Genomic DNA, 15,129 nt, shown 5'->3' with positions numbered 1-15,129 from the left:
GTATGAATGCCATGTCCCTGTTGCTGTGCGCACTTCATTTTTAACTATCCTGCAGATTCCAATCTGATCTTTCGTCTCTTCAGCAAGCTCTCTTGCTGCATCCCCCCACCCCCTCTCTCTCTCTAGTGTAAAGTTTGGCCTAGCTGAAGCTCGTTTCTGCCTTGCAGGATTTTTTTCTTCTACTACTTCTTCAAATCTTAACCTCCTCCTTCTCCGATCAGAGAATTTTGTGTCTGAGCTTGATTTTGGATTTCTGTGTTTGTAGGCTGCAGGAGGTGCCGGTGGATGCTTTACCCTTGACAAGAGGGCCAAGAGCTGGCTGAATCCAAGGGAGGATTTATATGCAAGAGGACAAGGCAATGGCTGCACAGCGAGCTCCCGAATCTGCTCTCAGTTTATTGATGGTAAGTGGTTTATGGGATGTTCAGCTTGAGGTGGCCTGTGTGGATCCAGGGTACAGATAATGTTGAAGAGATGATGGATTATACAGACATGATGGTGCTGGTGGAGTGGGGTTTGTTTTTTTACAAAACAAACAAGGAAGGTGATGTGGTGGGGTGTGTGTGTGTTTTCTATGGCCACCAATCTCAAAGTGAATGTTAACAATATGGAGCAAATTTTAAATCTGTAGATGCCATATTTTTATTGTGTTTTTTAAAAAATCTATATTTTTTGTTGCATTCTGGTTGAGGTGCTTTTATCGGAAAAAACCTGCCAATAAATGAAAGTAAATAGTAATGATCCTGATAATAGCCAGTGTGTTACAACAATTTGTTGTACAGTCGTCTGTGTTCTTTATGACAGTGCCTGAATCTCTGCATTATTCAGGAAGTAAACACTAAGGGCCTGTGTCCTGGCTTGCCTACATATGTGTACCCATTAACAATTAAATTAAAGATGATTTTAAAGATGATTGTGCTAGCAACCAGAGGATGCCTTCTAGGTGACTGCATGCATATCTGTTCCCTGGAATACCTAATGACCATGTAGGACCTGTTATCCACTGCATATCTGTAGAGAGAGAGAGAAAACCAATGGATAATGTGTGCATTTCAGGCATTTTCCACAACATGTGGACCTACTGACCCACTGTCCAAAGTTCGGCTAATGTATACCATTTCAAGAGAAGATTCCTTTGCTGTAACAGATGGAGGCTGAATCCCAGAAGGGAGTGACTTTCTTTTCTTTTTTTTCCTGTAGGATAGAATTTTAAATCAACCTTTTTCTTTTGTCTTTCTTCTTCTTCTTTGCAATCAAGTATCATTTCTGTCCTGGACTTTTTCAAGTGTTGAATTAATCTTCCTTTCCCTCCTTGTTGGGGATGGGGAGGGTTACAGATAGAAGTGTGGCAGGTATTTATCTCTGCTTTTTGGTGGAGTTAGAAATGGTCTCTTGGAACTTGGCATTTGCAGACATGATGAGAAGCCGTAGGATAATGGCTTCCTGGCACCTTGAGTGGTTAGCAAAGGTCAAGTGGAGAAGAGCACATTTTATGTCCATTACTAAATACTCCATTAAATTTACTGATGGTTTATCTTTATATTTATCAGCGGCTGTCATAACAAGCAACCAGAAGTGTTTTGTTCTCCCGTCGTTTCCCCTGCTTCTTTAAATGGCTGCCTTCTGGGTTTTGCCTGTTTAAATCTTCTACTGGAGGATTCGTCTCTTTTTAGATCTTGGCCCGTTAAAGTGCTCTCCCAGTGTAAAGCCCAGTGACCTCAAGAATGGCTCACAATGTACTGTTGGTGCTTGGAGGAGCAAATATTTGGGCAGCAGTTTGAATGACAGAATTAGAAAAGGGAGTTGTGGTGGATACTACTGGCATTCAAGCAAGGTAAAAAAGTGAAACATCTGTATTTTACTCATTTGCCACAATGTTTTCTGCAAGTTTCGGTTATTGTATCTGTCAGACTAATTGGATAACTGTAACAAAGTTGTGCCCCTAAAACGGTACCCAGGCAATATGGCATAGCTTCATGCATGACTAAGCATATGAATGTTTGCATTCATGCACATGCACTTTATTGGCATTCCCCTTTTGTCTTTAATGGTTGGTCTGCTACACCATAGTTCTACTTTCTTAGGTTGTCGAGATTGTGCTGGCAACATGAGGAGCATGTCCACTGAGGATGAATTCATTCAAGGAACATAAATTGAAATGCACATGTAGAAGTGTCAGATCACCCAGATGATGTTACTGCTCTTTTTGGCAAGGCCCAACTTTCATCGAAGAACCAATATTTTAAGCTTACTGGCTCCTGTGAAGTGTGGAGTTAATTTAAACATGTGTGTATACTCACTTGACTTCTCCATCACATAGTGGCTTACATCTCGGTGACTCTATAGAAAAGCAAAAATTATTTAAAGTATAAGCTTTCACTGACTCAAGCCCACTTCATCAGATGCATGAAATGAAACCTTAGTGCGCAGATATACAAAGGAGAAAATTATCAGGTGGGAGTTGAATGGCAATGAGATACAAAAAATACAGTCACTGATAATTAGTACTTAAATACTAATTTAAAATACACATTTTTTAAAATTTAAAAATATTAGTTTGGTGATAACTGCTGAGCTGACTATATTAACACCTGTTCTGGGATTTGTCATATACAGCACAAATATCCTGGCATTGGTAAGCTAATTAACACATACACTTAAAAGCATTGCATTAGTACCTGTTGTGGCCATGCTATGAACATCCGAATGTGGTATTTGACCCATGATAGCTCATTCATACGTGATGTGACAAATATGCATTTGAGAACCAACCCTAGGGCCTGCAATACACATCACAATTACTAGGAAGCAAGTTCCATTGAACTCAGTATTGACTTTCTTCTCTCTAAACATGTTTAACTTGGGACAGGCTCTTACTGCTGTGAAGATAATTATCTTAGCATTGTAGAAAGAGTGCACATTTCAGCTAAGAGGAAATCTTGCCTAACTCATTCCCTTCCCCCCCTACATTTTTCCAATGTGCTGTAAACACTGAACAGAATTCTCTATCTTCCCAATTTCCATCTCGTTTCAACACTTCTCTAAATAGTTCTCTCTTTACAGTGTTTCCATAATTCGTCTTGCAATGAAATTTGCTAATAGAATCTCTTTATACTCCCAGACTCCTGCAATATGAGTATTATATTCCTGACCCAAGGGAGAGGTCTAGGGAGATGGCTTTTAATAACAAAATGGGCTATTCATGTCATGGGAGATATTTCTAAGCAACTAGCAAAATGCTCATCATTGTGTTGTGTGTGTGTGAAGGGAAGGCTGTACGTATGTATTTTGTGAATAGTATTTCTATACCACCCCATAACCACAGTTTTCTGGATGGCATACATAAAAATTATTAAAATGCAACACAAGCAAATATAAATAAAATTGCAATAAAAACACCTTGCAGCAGGTAGAGATCAGCAATATCGGACACAGGCAGGTCTCAAAATTTCAACAAAAGCAGAGCTTTAATTCCCTTGAAACCCTTAAAAGGGCTCCTAAAAAGCCTGGGAGATTAAAAAGAAAGTTTTGCCTGACCTGAATGGGGGGCCATTCCACTTCTAGGATGCTCTCACTGAGAAGGCGCTCTCCTTAGTAGCCACCCACTGGATCCTACTTGGCAGTGGCCCTCTAAGAAGGAGGCATATTTGGAAGTGATCTTTCAGGTAACCTGGCTTCAAGGTGTCTAGGGTCTTAAAGCTTAAAACCAGCACTTCGAGGTGTGTCCAGAAATGGACTGGAAGCCGGTGCAGCTGACAAAAGCACAGGTGTAACATGATTGTATTGGCCAGTCCCCGTTAACCATCTTGCTGACCTATTTCTGGACCATTTTCAAAGGCAGCCCCATGCACAATACATTACATGCAGTGACCTTGTATATTGGAAGGGCCTCTGGGGGATGCAGAGGCTCATCCCATTTTGGACAAATTCTTGTCTCTTGCCTTCCACTACTCTGGTATGCCTGGGGCGCCATCTGGTGCCATTCCTGATTTCAGTGGAAAATATTAACTTATTCATTTAGTTTTTGGTGGTGATGGTAAGATTCCCAGCAAGGTTCTGAGACCCACAAGATATGGTGATGGCCACCAACATGGATAGCTTTAAAAGTGGATTAGACATTTTATCTCCACTATGGGAGGCAGTACGCCTCTGAATACCAGTTGCTGGGAATCTCAAGTGAGGAGAGCACTATTGCATTCATGTTTTGCTTGTGACATCCTATAGGCATTATATAGGATGTCAGAACAGGCTGCTTGACAAGAGGGGCCTTTGGCCTGATCTAGGAGGCTGGTCTTGTGTTTTTTTATGCCTGCTCTTGAATCTATTGAAATATTTAATTACACAAAAGCTGTGCATCTGAAGAGCATCTGATATAGCTACATTTTTATTCTTTTATTCACTGTGACATATGTTATAGTAACACATGTCAAATGATCATATGTGTGCAAACACGTACATGCACACAAACATTTTCCCTTTTGAAGCAAAAGGGTTTTGGCTGCTTGTAGCTATGAATGTGCAGTGTCTGGAACAGGTGTAGCCAGTGTGGTGCCTTCCAGATGTTATGGATTACAGTTCTTGTCAGCCCCTGCCAACATGGCCTGTAGGCAGACCTGATGGGAATTGTAGTTTACAACAGCTGGAGGGCACCACATTGGCTACCCCTGGCCTAGAGCCTCTGTTCATACATGCAGCTGGGGTGGTGCTACAACAGCAAGGTAGTGCAGTGGGAGCCCCTCCCTCCCACCTAGTATGAATGAGACCCAGGGCATGATTCTTCCCTCCTTCCTTGGGAGCATCTTACCAATGAGAACTCTAGGGCATTTAATCACACGTTAGCTTCCCAATAACTCTCATTTAAAGTCAATTAAACCAAGAGATAGCAACTTGTCTCACTCCACCAGAGACCCACAAGGCTGAGTAGGGATTTGAATCTGGTCTGACATCTTTAAATCCAACATGCTCAGCTGCTCTTCCACACTGATCCCCTCTAGAAGTTCTGATTGTTTGTCTTGAAGCATTTTCTCATACACAGTGAAAAGTTAGAGAAGAGAGCTTGATTTGCCACATTGCATGATTGTTTCCTATGGTGAATCCTGTCACATACAGGACAATATACAGTCATGGAATCCTAGCTGAACAACTCCAGTGTGTGTGTCCCATTTTTGTAGAAAATTAATGTAAAAACTTTAAAATCTTATTGACTTACTGAAGGTCATAAGCTATCAAATGGTCTCTTCTGCCTTCCTCCCCTCATGGCTACAGGCAAGAGACACTACTGTGTGTATCAGTATCTCTGTATTCCTCCTTGTGATCCTATGACTTCTGAGTTTTGTGAAAACATTACCTAGTTAACAGAACTGTTGCATTCACACAACACTGCAACCCATGAATCCTGGTTAACTACAGAACCATCAGTTTCCATGTATCTTGGAGTGGTTTTTTTAAATGAAAGTGGTCTGTCCTCATGAACAGGGTGTTAATGGAAACCCTGTGCTGAACCAACTGTGGCATAGGGATGGACAAATCATGTCTATTTCCTGTTTGGAGTGCCAATTTCCCATGTTTTTTACTCATAATACCATTCAATTCCCTTTTTGCAATAATCTGCAGGTTTGTTTTTTTAAAATCCAATGGGAACATTAGTCTAAGGGCTTATCCAAATGGAGCAGGATAATCCATGGTTTCCATATTTGGTTTGTCATCTGATAGTCCTCACTTTGCCTTTTAGTTTGCTCTTTCCCAATTTAAAAAAACCGCTTTTTTGCACCTGCACACACAGCAGTAAGACCCCTACATTCTTTTCGCTTTTTCCAAGCTCCGCCTCTAAAACCTCCCCCTATCAACCAATTGGTCAGCAAAAAAATTACATATGCTCCTCTCCCCCTTTGCAACGAAGCACAATATGGCTGTAAAGGAGTTCTCGCCTCGGAAGGAAAGGCTGCTGGTCGGTTTCACGCCTGCCTTGTTTGTATTTGCAATATTACACGAATGTATGCTTTTCTGCCTTTATTGATATTTAAGGAGATACACATGCTGGCAATTGCACTTATTTCTCCAAAAAAGCAAGAAACGTGTCACCCCCCCTCCTTCTCCCTTTCCTTCCCAGGGAGAATGAAATTGACGAAGCTTTCCGGAGCAGGCTTGAAACCGACCAGAAGCCCTTTTCTTGTTTGTATTTGTGATATTACACTTAAAGGAATGTATGCTTTTCTGATTTGAAGCAAAAACCCCAAGAAGTAGAATGAAATTGACAAAGCTTTCGGAGGCAGGCTGAAACCGACCACCCCCTTTCTTGTTTGCTGTGCATTGCAGATCTCACCCAGAGCGGCCGCTCAGTTTGCAGGCTGGCAAAAAATAAAATGCATCTGCTCAGTAGTTGCAGACCCCCCCCAACACCCCACCATTGCGATGATTGGTTCAATTTTCCCAGGCTTATTCTCGCACATGCGCAAAAGTGCAGATACATGATTGGCTGGAATGAGGAGAAGGGGCAAGGGGAAATGCCCAAGAACCGCCTATCAGCTGTAAAGTCTGCGGTATTGCATCCTAACTCCTGAAGGCACAGCAGATGATTCCCAATTTTAAACAGCAAATCGCATTTTTGCCGGTATTGCAAGGAGCAGATTTAACCCATGAAAATGCTTAACAGCGCGAGATGTCATTTGGACGACTGAAAAATAATGAACACACATAGCGGGCGTGTCACACATTTTGCAGTCATCTGGATGAGCCCTAAGAGATGTGGATCAGGTCATTTCCTGTTAGAATTCACAAAGATTAAATTCCTCAAGCAAACTGTCTGTTTTCCCCAGGTCAGAAGGTTGGAGGTTGGAAGAGAGCTGCTGCTTCAGCAATGAAGCAGCTCAGAATGGGAGGAGCTTATATAGGAACTGGAGGTTCCACTCCTTCCTGGTCTCAGCCAACCCTGATACGGGCTCTTCCTGAGTAGCCTCAAGTACAGCAAGCCAGGCACCTTGGTGGTGGCTGTGAAGCTCCTGCCTGGCTTACTGTTTGCTCTGCTCCTGTGACCCTGGGGGAGATGAGGGAGTCTGAGAGCCTGCCAGGATTCCAGTCCTGGGTCAGGGATGTGCAGAACCAATGGCTCTTCAGGCTCACAGGCATTGTGAAGATCTGCTGGTTGTGTGTGTCCTTCTGCTGTTCTGAGGAGACCTCAGGTTGAGATCTAGGTAGGGCTGACCCTGACAAAACCTTACTTGTGTCTGACACAAACTCTCCTTCCTGTCTACAATCACACACAGGCAACAAGGATTTTTTCTCATATATATGTGTAATATAGGTGTCATGGAACCAATACGGAAACAATTTGTTGTCATGTTCTGAACCCTGGACATTTCAGGCCAAGAGAGTGGGCAGATCTTACATACCACTAACTTACTCCAGTTTTGCAGACTTCATACCCAATAGCATACTTAGGTTAGCGTTTGAGCTCCACTTGAGAGCCATAATATATTGCGCAGATTACAGGAGAAAAGCAGTCTCACTTCACTCTCAGAGATGAGGAATTAGACTGCTACGTACCACAAGCAACTCTCTTATATCATCAGGTGGCTGACACCTGGATTGTAGTTGTTTAGGCTGCTGTAGCATTTGCAGCTTCATTGCAGAGGAGCTGTTGAATTTCTCATGTGGTTAGAATACAAAGCACTGAAGGGAATAGTTCACTATAGGAAGCCCGGTTTCTTACCTTCATTTTATCTACCCATAGAAAGCCCCTTTGAAGGCTTTTGAAATCAAGAATTGATCAAAGGGTATTGAATGGCACTATAAGATATGTCAGCTGGGCTTGGTTGTGACAGCATCATGGCATTCTGATAGCATGAGATCCGAGGGACCGGACCTCTAGACTGCCAGAGGTTAACATGCCTTTAATTGCTGTTTATCTGATTAAAGTTGTTCAGAGTAAGGAAGTGTTCACTAATGTCCCAGTGAGTTAAAATTTTTGTTATTCAATGCAATGACTTCCCATCTTTCACAGTTGCTGTTTTCTTTATACGAGTAGGAGCTCATCACCTTCTGATTCTGTTGCATTTTAAAAATTCACCTCTCATGGTTCCATGGACTGCTTTTTATGCTGTTTCATGGGGAAGGGCCATAACTTGGTGACAGAGCACATGTTGTGCATGCAAAAGGTCCCAGGTTTGAATTGTTCAATCCCTGTTGTCTCCAGGCAGGGCTGGGAAGGGCTTCTGCCTGAAATCGTGGAGAGCCACTGGCAGTCAGCTTCAACACTACTGAGTTAGAGAGGCCAATGGGCTGACTCACTATAACTCAGCTTCTTGTGTTCCTGTGAACTGTGAGGGTCAGGCTTGAGCGGTGGGTGGCTATATCCAAATCTGGCCTGGGCAGTGCATTCTCTGGGCCAGTGCCCCTAAGGACAGGAGCTACATCTGGAAATGCTGGGGAGGCACAGCAGGCAAACATTCCTGTTCTGCTGCCATTTTGTTTTTGCCTAAAATGTATACAGGGCTAATCTAGAGGGTTTATGCTCTCTGCCATTCAAGGGGGCATTGCTGCACACACCCTCTGTTTCAGGGGCCCCCAGACGTTGTTGGACCACAACTCTCATCATCCCTGACCATTGGCCATGCTGGCTGGGGCCGATGAAGTTCAACAATACCTAGAGGGCCACAGGTTCTCCCTCTTTGCTCTGTTCCTTTGTCTGCATGAAGAAATAGCCTGAGGCCATTCAGTCCCAAGTATTTCTCTAAGGTAGATCCTGTCTTCAAGCCAGGAGAGGCTGTTAAAAGGCAGGTTGGCTGGCCATTGAATCACAGTACTGTGTGATTTAGGAAAATCACAAGGCCCTTCTTGGAAAGCACCTGGGGAGTGGAGGATCCTAAGTCCTATAAACTGCTTTAGTCTTGTAGACTAAACAGCAGTCAGACAGACAATGGGGGAAGAACAGAGGCAAACTGATGCCTTCTTGACCACCAGAGTAGAGTTTGCTTTTGTTCTCTTGGCTCTTATTTCTATTGAAACACAGGAAGCTACATTATGATAGGTCAGACTATATTTGTCCTTCTTGCCCAGTATGGTCTCCTCTGATTGGCAGAAGCTCTCCAGGGCTTCAGATAGAAGTCTTTCCCCTCATCTGCTACCTGAACATTTCAACAGTAGATGCTAGGGACTGAACCTGGGACCTTCTGCATGTAAAGCATGTGTGCAAAAATATGTTTTGTAAGGGTGTGTACAATTTTTACGGAGGAAGCAAAACAAACCAGAAGGTTTTTGACCTGGTAATCTCTGGCTAATTTTTGAGTCTTCCATAATGGCAGGCCACCCACCACACTTCATCTGAGAATGTTGTCCAATTGCATAACACACAGCTTGTGTTCTGTAGAGTTGTGCATGGTGGTACACAGGCTAAAATCCCCACATGATCTCCTCTAGACCCAGGATCCATGGTGGGCCTGGATTCTGACAAGGACATGCCTAGACAGCTACACTGTCTAGATCAGCCTTTCCCAACCAGTGTGCCTCCAGATGTTGTTGGACCACAACTCCCATCAGCCTCAGCCAGCATTGCTAATGGTCAGGAAAGATGGGAATTGTGGTCCAACAACATCTAGAGGCACACTGGTTGGGAAAGGCTGGTCTAGATGTCTAGATCAGGATACATCCACTCGGTGGATCTAGTGCAAAAACAAAACAAACACCAGCATATGCATGCAGTCCAGGCCCATTGGAAACTAATCCACAGCAAATGGTGGGGATGCTCCAGCTGGACATTCAGTACCCAGCAGCCAACATGCTTGATAGGAAGAAGACAGCTTGAAGACTTTAGGGGTGGGAGGCTGGCATGATTTGATGACAGTGCCATCCTTAGGTTGAAACTGTCTTCCGTACTATGCCCCAAGCCCAGCTCCTTAGGTCATTGAGCATGCAACATTTTAATCTTAAATCCTTAGAAGTCACAGGCACTGAGCTAGGGTCCTCAACAATTGCTGTTGTTGTTTGATTGTATGTCTTTCTGTTTGCAGCATCGTAGACTGTAAAATACAATTATGAGTAGGGAGAATTTTTTTTTTGTTTGCATTGAAAGACATGCCTACCTAATTCACAATTTATGAAACTATATGAGAACTGAAACCCAGCCATCTTTTGACATTCACACTTCTCTGAATTTTGCAATGCAGTTCTCCAGCCAAATGATGTGATCAAATGATGTGTCCATAAAAATGTATATATTAAGTGAAAGCAAGATATAAAAATGCATTATTTTAGGGGAAATTGCACTGCAAAAATATGCACATTAGGCAAGGTGGCATACAAACATGTATATTTCACTTGTGAAACACTTGTGTGCAAACGTGTACACTTCACTAAAATGCTAAGGAATTTTCATGAGAACTTATTTTTAAAAAACTATTGCAGCTTGTAGAAATGTGGAAAACTGAAGTTTGGAAAAAGGAGAAATTGAGAGAACCAAAACTGGCGGATTCACCCATCCCCGATTATAATGGATTTTTTAAACTCAGGAAACAAGGAGTCAGAATATATTCCACTGAATCAGCTATATCTAAATCTTGAACTGTGATCCTGGCAATGATCAATTTTTTAAAAGATATTGGAGTTGGCAAGCCTTTGACTTCATTTTTGTGGAAGAAAAGTATGTCAGTTATTGCTTCTTTGATACTAGTGTAGCAATCTTTAATAAGGAGGCCTGGACCATGGTGGTGGATACAGTCCAGCCATAGTTATGTACTTCCAGGCCTCTCTGTCCAGCCCTTGGGACTCTGCCCAGGCCACACCCCTCATTGGCCTGCTCTACACACACACACCCCGTTACTTTATCTGGCTGGAATGTGCCTTTTACTGTGATACCACTTCTTGCTTGCCTGGAGGATGGAGAGTGGTGGTGGGTGTCTAGCCTCACCCACTTTTACAACACACACCACTGGTATGTGGCCCCCAGAAGGAGGCCCATGAGGAAATGTAGCCTTTGGGCTGAAAAGAATTCCCCACCTTAGGCTTACACACTATCCCACTATTGGTGGGAATATGTTCCCAACCTAGAAACAAACAAAGCTTTTTCATGCTGCATTATTTAGAGATCATCATGCCTTTATTGTGGGAAAGATTTGACTGTTGTTCATTCCATTGTGTTCACTCATCTGCCTGAACATTTATTGGATAGAGAGGCACAACTTGTTCAGATGACCATTGACAGCTACTGTCAACTGAGGTGGACCAGAAGTCTCAAGACAACGCAGCCTCTGAAGAGACAGATCAGATTGAGAGTGATTATGCACTGATACTTTATATGTACAAATCAATTGCAGTGTGGAAGGAGGAAGAGAACTTACATGTCTCCCCCCTCACTTTTGTTCACACTGAGGCCCAAAGATTGGGGTCTGCTGCCTAACACCTGAACCTACGCATGTTGTCAAGCAGTAACCTGCACAGAGATGAATGGGTACTCATAATGTTTGAATGGCAGTATTCTTATTGAAACATTGCCATTAGAACATCAGGAGCGTATTGTGGGAAGCACCAGTGATTAATACAGAGCCAAGATACTCAACAAGCCTAACAGGACTGTAAATTTTTCTCAGGCCTTTTTTGTGTACTTTCTGAGATCTACAGGTGTGTCTGGCTTGTTGGTCTAGGGCAGCCTTTCCCAACTAGTGGGCTGCCACATGTTGTTGGACCACAATTCCCATCTTTCCTGACTATTGGCAATGCTGGCTGAGGCTGATGGGAGTTGTGGTCCAGCAACACCTGGTGGCCCACTAGTTGGGAAAGGCTGGTCTAGGGGCATGGTTTTCTCTTTGGGTACAAGAGGTTCTGGAGTCATTTCCTAGACCAGGGCTGGGGAACCCCTGTGGCCTTCTGATGTTGTTGGACTCCAACTCCCATCATCCCTAACATTGGCTATGCTGGCTGGGGCTGATGGGAGCTGGAGTTCAATGACATCTGGAGGGCCGCAGGTTCCCCATCTGTCTTGTAGACCAACTGCAATGGTCTACATTGCAATGGTCTACTGCAATAAGGTGGGCATGCCTTTGTAAATAGTCAGTGGTAGAACAAATGTTTTGCATGCAAAAGATCCCAGGTTCAATCCCTGGCATCTCTAATAGAATTGTCAGGTAGCAGGTGGTGAGAAGGACTTCTGTCTAAGACCCAGTGGTGACCCACGAGTAGAGAACACTGAACCCGAGGCGCTACGAGTCTGACTGGGTGTAAGGCAGTTTTCTATGTTCCTATGAAGCATATAGAACTGTTTAATAAAAAGAAAGTCTGAGCATTGTTATTATTTTCCTTCTATAATTGATGAACTATTTTTACAATCTAGATGAAATTTCCCACCAAAAAGGGGTAATTATTTCTAGAAATGGCCTCCCCAGGATGCTTAAAAAAATACCACCACCTCTTTTTATCTACTAAGCTGCATTATTCCCGTGGCTCCTTGGATTTCGTTCCTTACAATTTGTGAAAAGTTAATGAGAAACTGTTGTAGAACATATGTTTGGACTAGTACCTGTTTGAAATGTGTGTTGTAGCTAATATATTAAAGCAGGAACAAGGGCAGTCTTAGAATAATTGAACTTGAAACACCTTTCCTGATTCTGATTAACATGAACAAAATGAAGCCTTAATGGTCAAAGCCCAGTGTATTTTTCTAATTAATGATGGGCTGACTAAAACAATGCTTTGGATCATTACCTTTGTGCCATTAGCTGCAAAGGAAGTGACTCATCAAGGACATCTTCATAGTATTTTATATGGAATATGTTACCATGGGTACACAATTGCAGCCATTAGCACTCTATGCCATCCTCTTGTTTTAAGGTATGGGACTAAAGAAGTGTGTGTGTGTGTATCATGAAGTTACCTTTTTAGAGGGCTGGCAGCAGTGATTATTTCATTTAATGCAACCTTACTAAAGTTTACGTTATGTCATCTTTGAAAATGACATGACAAAGCCCAGTCCTTGAGCTCTTGCTTCTTTCAGTCAATTAGCATTTCTCAAGCGGATTATGACAGCAGGTTGGGGCTCATATGGGATGGGAAGTGGTAAGATCATTATTGGCTAGGCAATGGTGTATGCCTTTCTAGAATGAGGAAGATTATAGGGCAGCTGACACCCCCCCTTTCCACCTCTCTTAGTGTATCCCCTCAGCTGATATTTTTAGGTGACACAACTAACATTTCAATGGCTGGTGTCAATTGTCTCTAACGGTTAGGCCATTCAAGTGCCATCTGCCTGGATGATGGAGCAGATGCACATTTGATATTCGCTGCTGAGTTGCACTTGATATTTGGCAAAAAGGGAATGGTAAATTTTATCTATAGATAGTAAGTCTCAATGTTCATGTGAGTCATCTTTTCACATAGTCTTTGTTCACAAAATAGCTACCTTTCCTAGCTCTCTTGCTGAGAATAAAAATCCTGCATTATGGAACATGGCATGTCAGGGCTGTTTTGCCTAGCACTTTGTTGTAGTGATATCTCAAATTTTCAGTACAATGAATTGTTTTTAAATCTATTTAAAACTTCATTATCAACCAATGAAATTACATATTTCTCTCTCTCTCAGGGATGGAAAGATCTGTTTATTTTAGTTCTCTCAGTTTCTCATTTTTCCAATCTTAAATTCAGTTCTTCATATCTCTGTAGCAATTTGCATTTTTTTAAAGAAAACATCCTCGTGAACATTCTCTAGCATTTTAGTGCTAATTTCTCCTCATAAACACATTTTTATAGGCAGTTGTGACAAATGTACATTTTTGCAAGCCATTTCTCATAACGTAATGCATTTTTGTATGTTAATTTCACTCATATATTCATTTTAATGCACATTTCCCCCTAATATGTGCATTTTTGTAAACATTGGTTTACAAATGCATTGCACATTTCAAATAAGTGTGAATTTCAAAGGATGGCTGTGTTTCTGTTCTCATATTGTTTTGGGAAGTGTGAATTTGATGGATTTGCCTTGAACTGCTAACTGAATTGAATTTCTCACCCATCACTACTCTCTCTCTCTCTCTCTCTCTCTCTCTCTCTCTCTCTCTCTCTCTCTCTCTCTCACACACACACACACACACACACACACACACACACACACACACACACACACACACACACACACACACACACACACACACACACACACTTACATTACTTGTGTGATTGGGATTTAAAAGCCACAGTTTGATTTTAAATCTATTTTGGTTCTGCTGTGTTACTGTACTATGGAATGTAGAAAAAAAAGATTGTGTTTCCTTCTACCAATCACTGGCAGCTAGGGATGAGGGAGAATATTTGCTAAATCTGATTTATTACCAGTTTTTGACATAATCTGACAATCCACATTGTTATCGGACTGGCCTTGATTTCTTGCTGTGGGTTGCAACTATCATCATGTTTAAAAAAAAAAAATGCGCTCTGAATTTTACGTTATAGTGTTCCTACCGAACCACTTCCCTACTTGCAGCTTTTTCAAAAATTCTTTATACTTCCTTAAATATCTCAGAAAAGCAACTTTATTGATATGTAGGTAATGTGCCATTTTATTTTATTTATGAGTATTTCTAAACTGCCAGCTTGTTAAAAATATAATGGCAGTGTACAGTAAAATTATTAAAACATAAAATTATAAAATGCAGAACAAATGACTGATGATGAATCAAATGAATTCTTTAAAAATGGTTGATGAAGCAGAAACATTTTCACCAGGCAACGAAATATCAAAATTGTAAGTTCCTGTCCGATTTCCATGGCAACAGTATTCCAAAGTAGTGGTGCCACTACACCAGGGGTTCCCAACCTGGGACTCATGAAGTGTGTGTGTGTGAACAGTAAATAAATCAATTATGTATTAATTTTTTTAAAAAAGTCTTCACTACCTGGATACTGTCTGCTCCCCGCTACAGATGACACCTCTCCCTTGCTCCAAATGAGACGGGAGGACTTTTGCTGAAGTGGCAGGGCATCTTTCAAGCATGCCAAGGGCAGGCGTCTGCCTGTAAAACACATGGCAGATGCCGAAGGAGGCTGAGGGTAGAGCTACCAGAAAGACGAGATTGCTATTGCTGACTCCTATCTCCTCGCATTGCCGCTGCTGATGACACCCTTGCTCAGAACGAGAGGAGAGGGCTT

The sequence above is a fragment of the Rhineura floridana genome, chromosome 8 (assembly GCF_030035675.1).
Source record: "Rhineura floridana isolate rRhiFlo1 chromosome 8, rRhiFlo1.hap2, whole genome shotgun sequence".
Taxonomy (NCBI): Eukaryota; Metazoa; Chordata; class Lepidosauria; order Squamata; family Rhineuridae; genus Rhineura; species Rhineura floridana.
Note: the sequence above shows the minus strand (reverse complement) of the source record.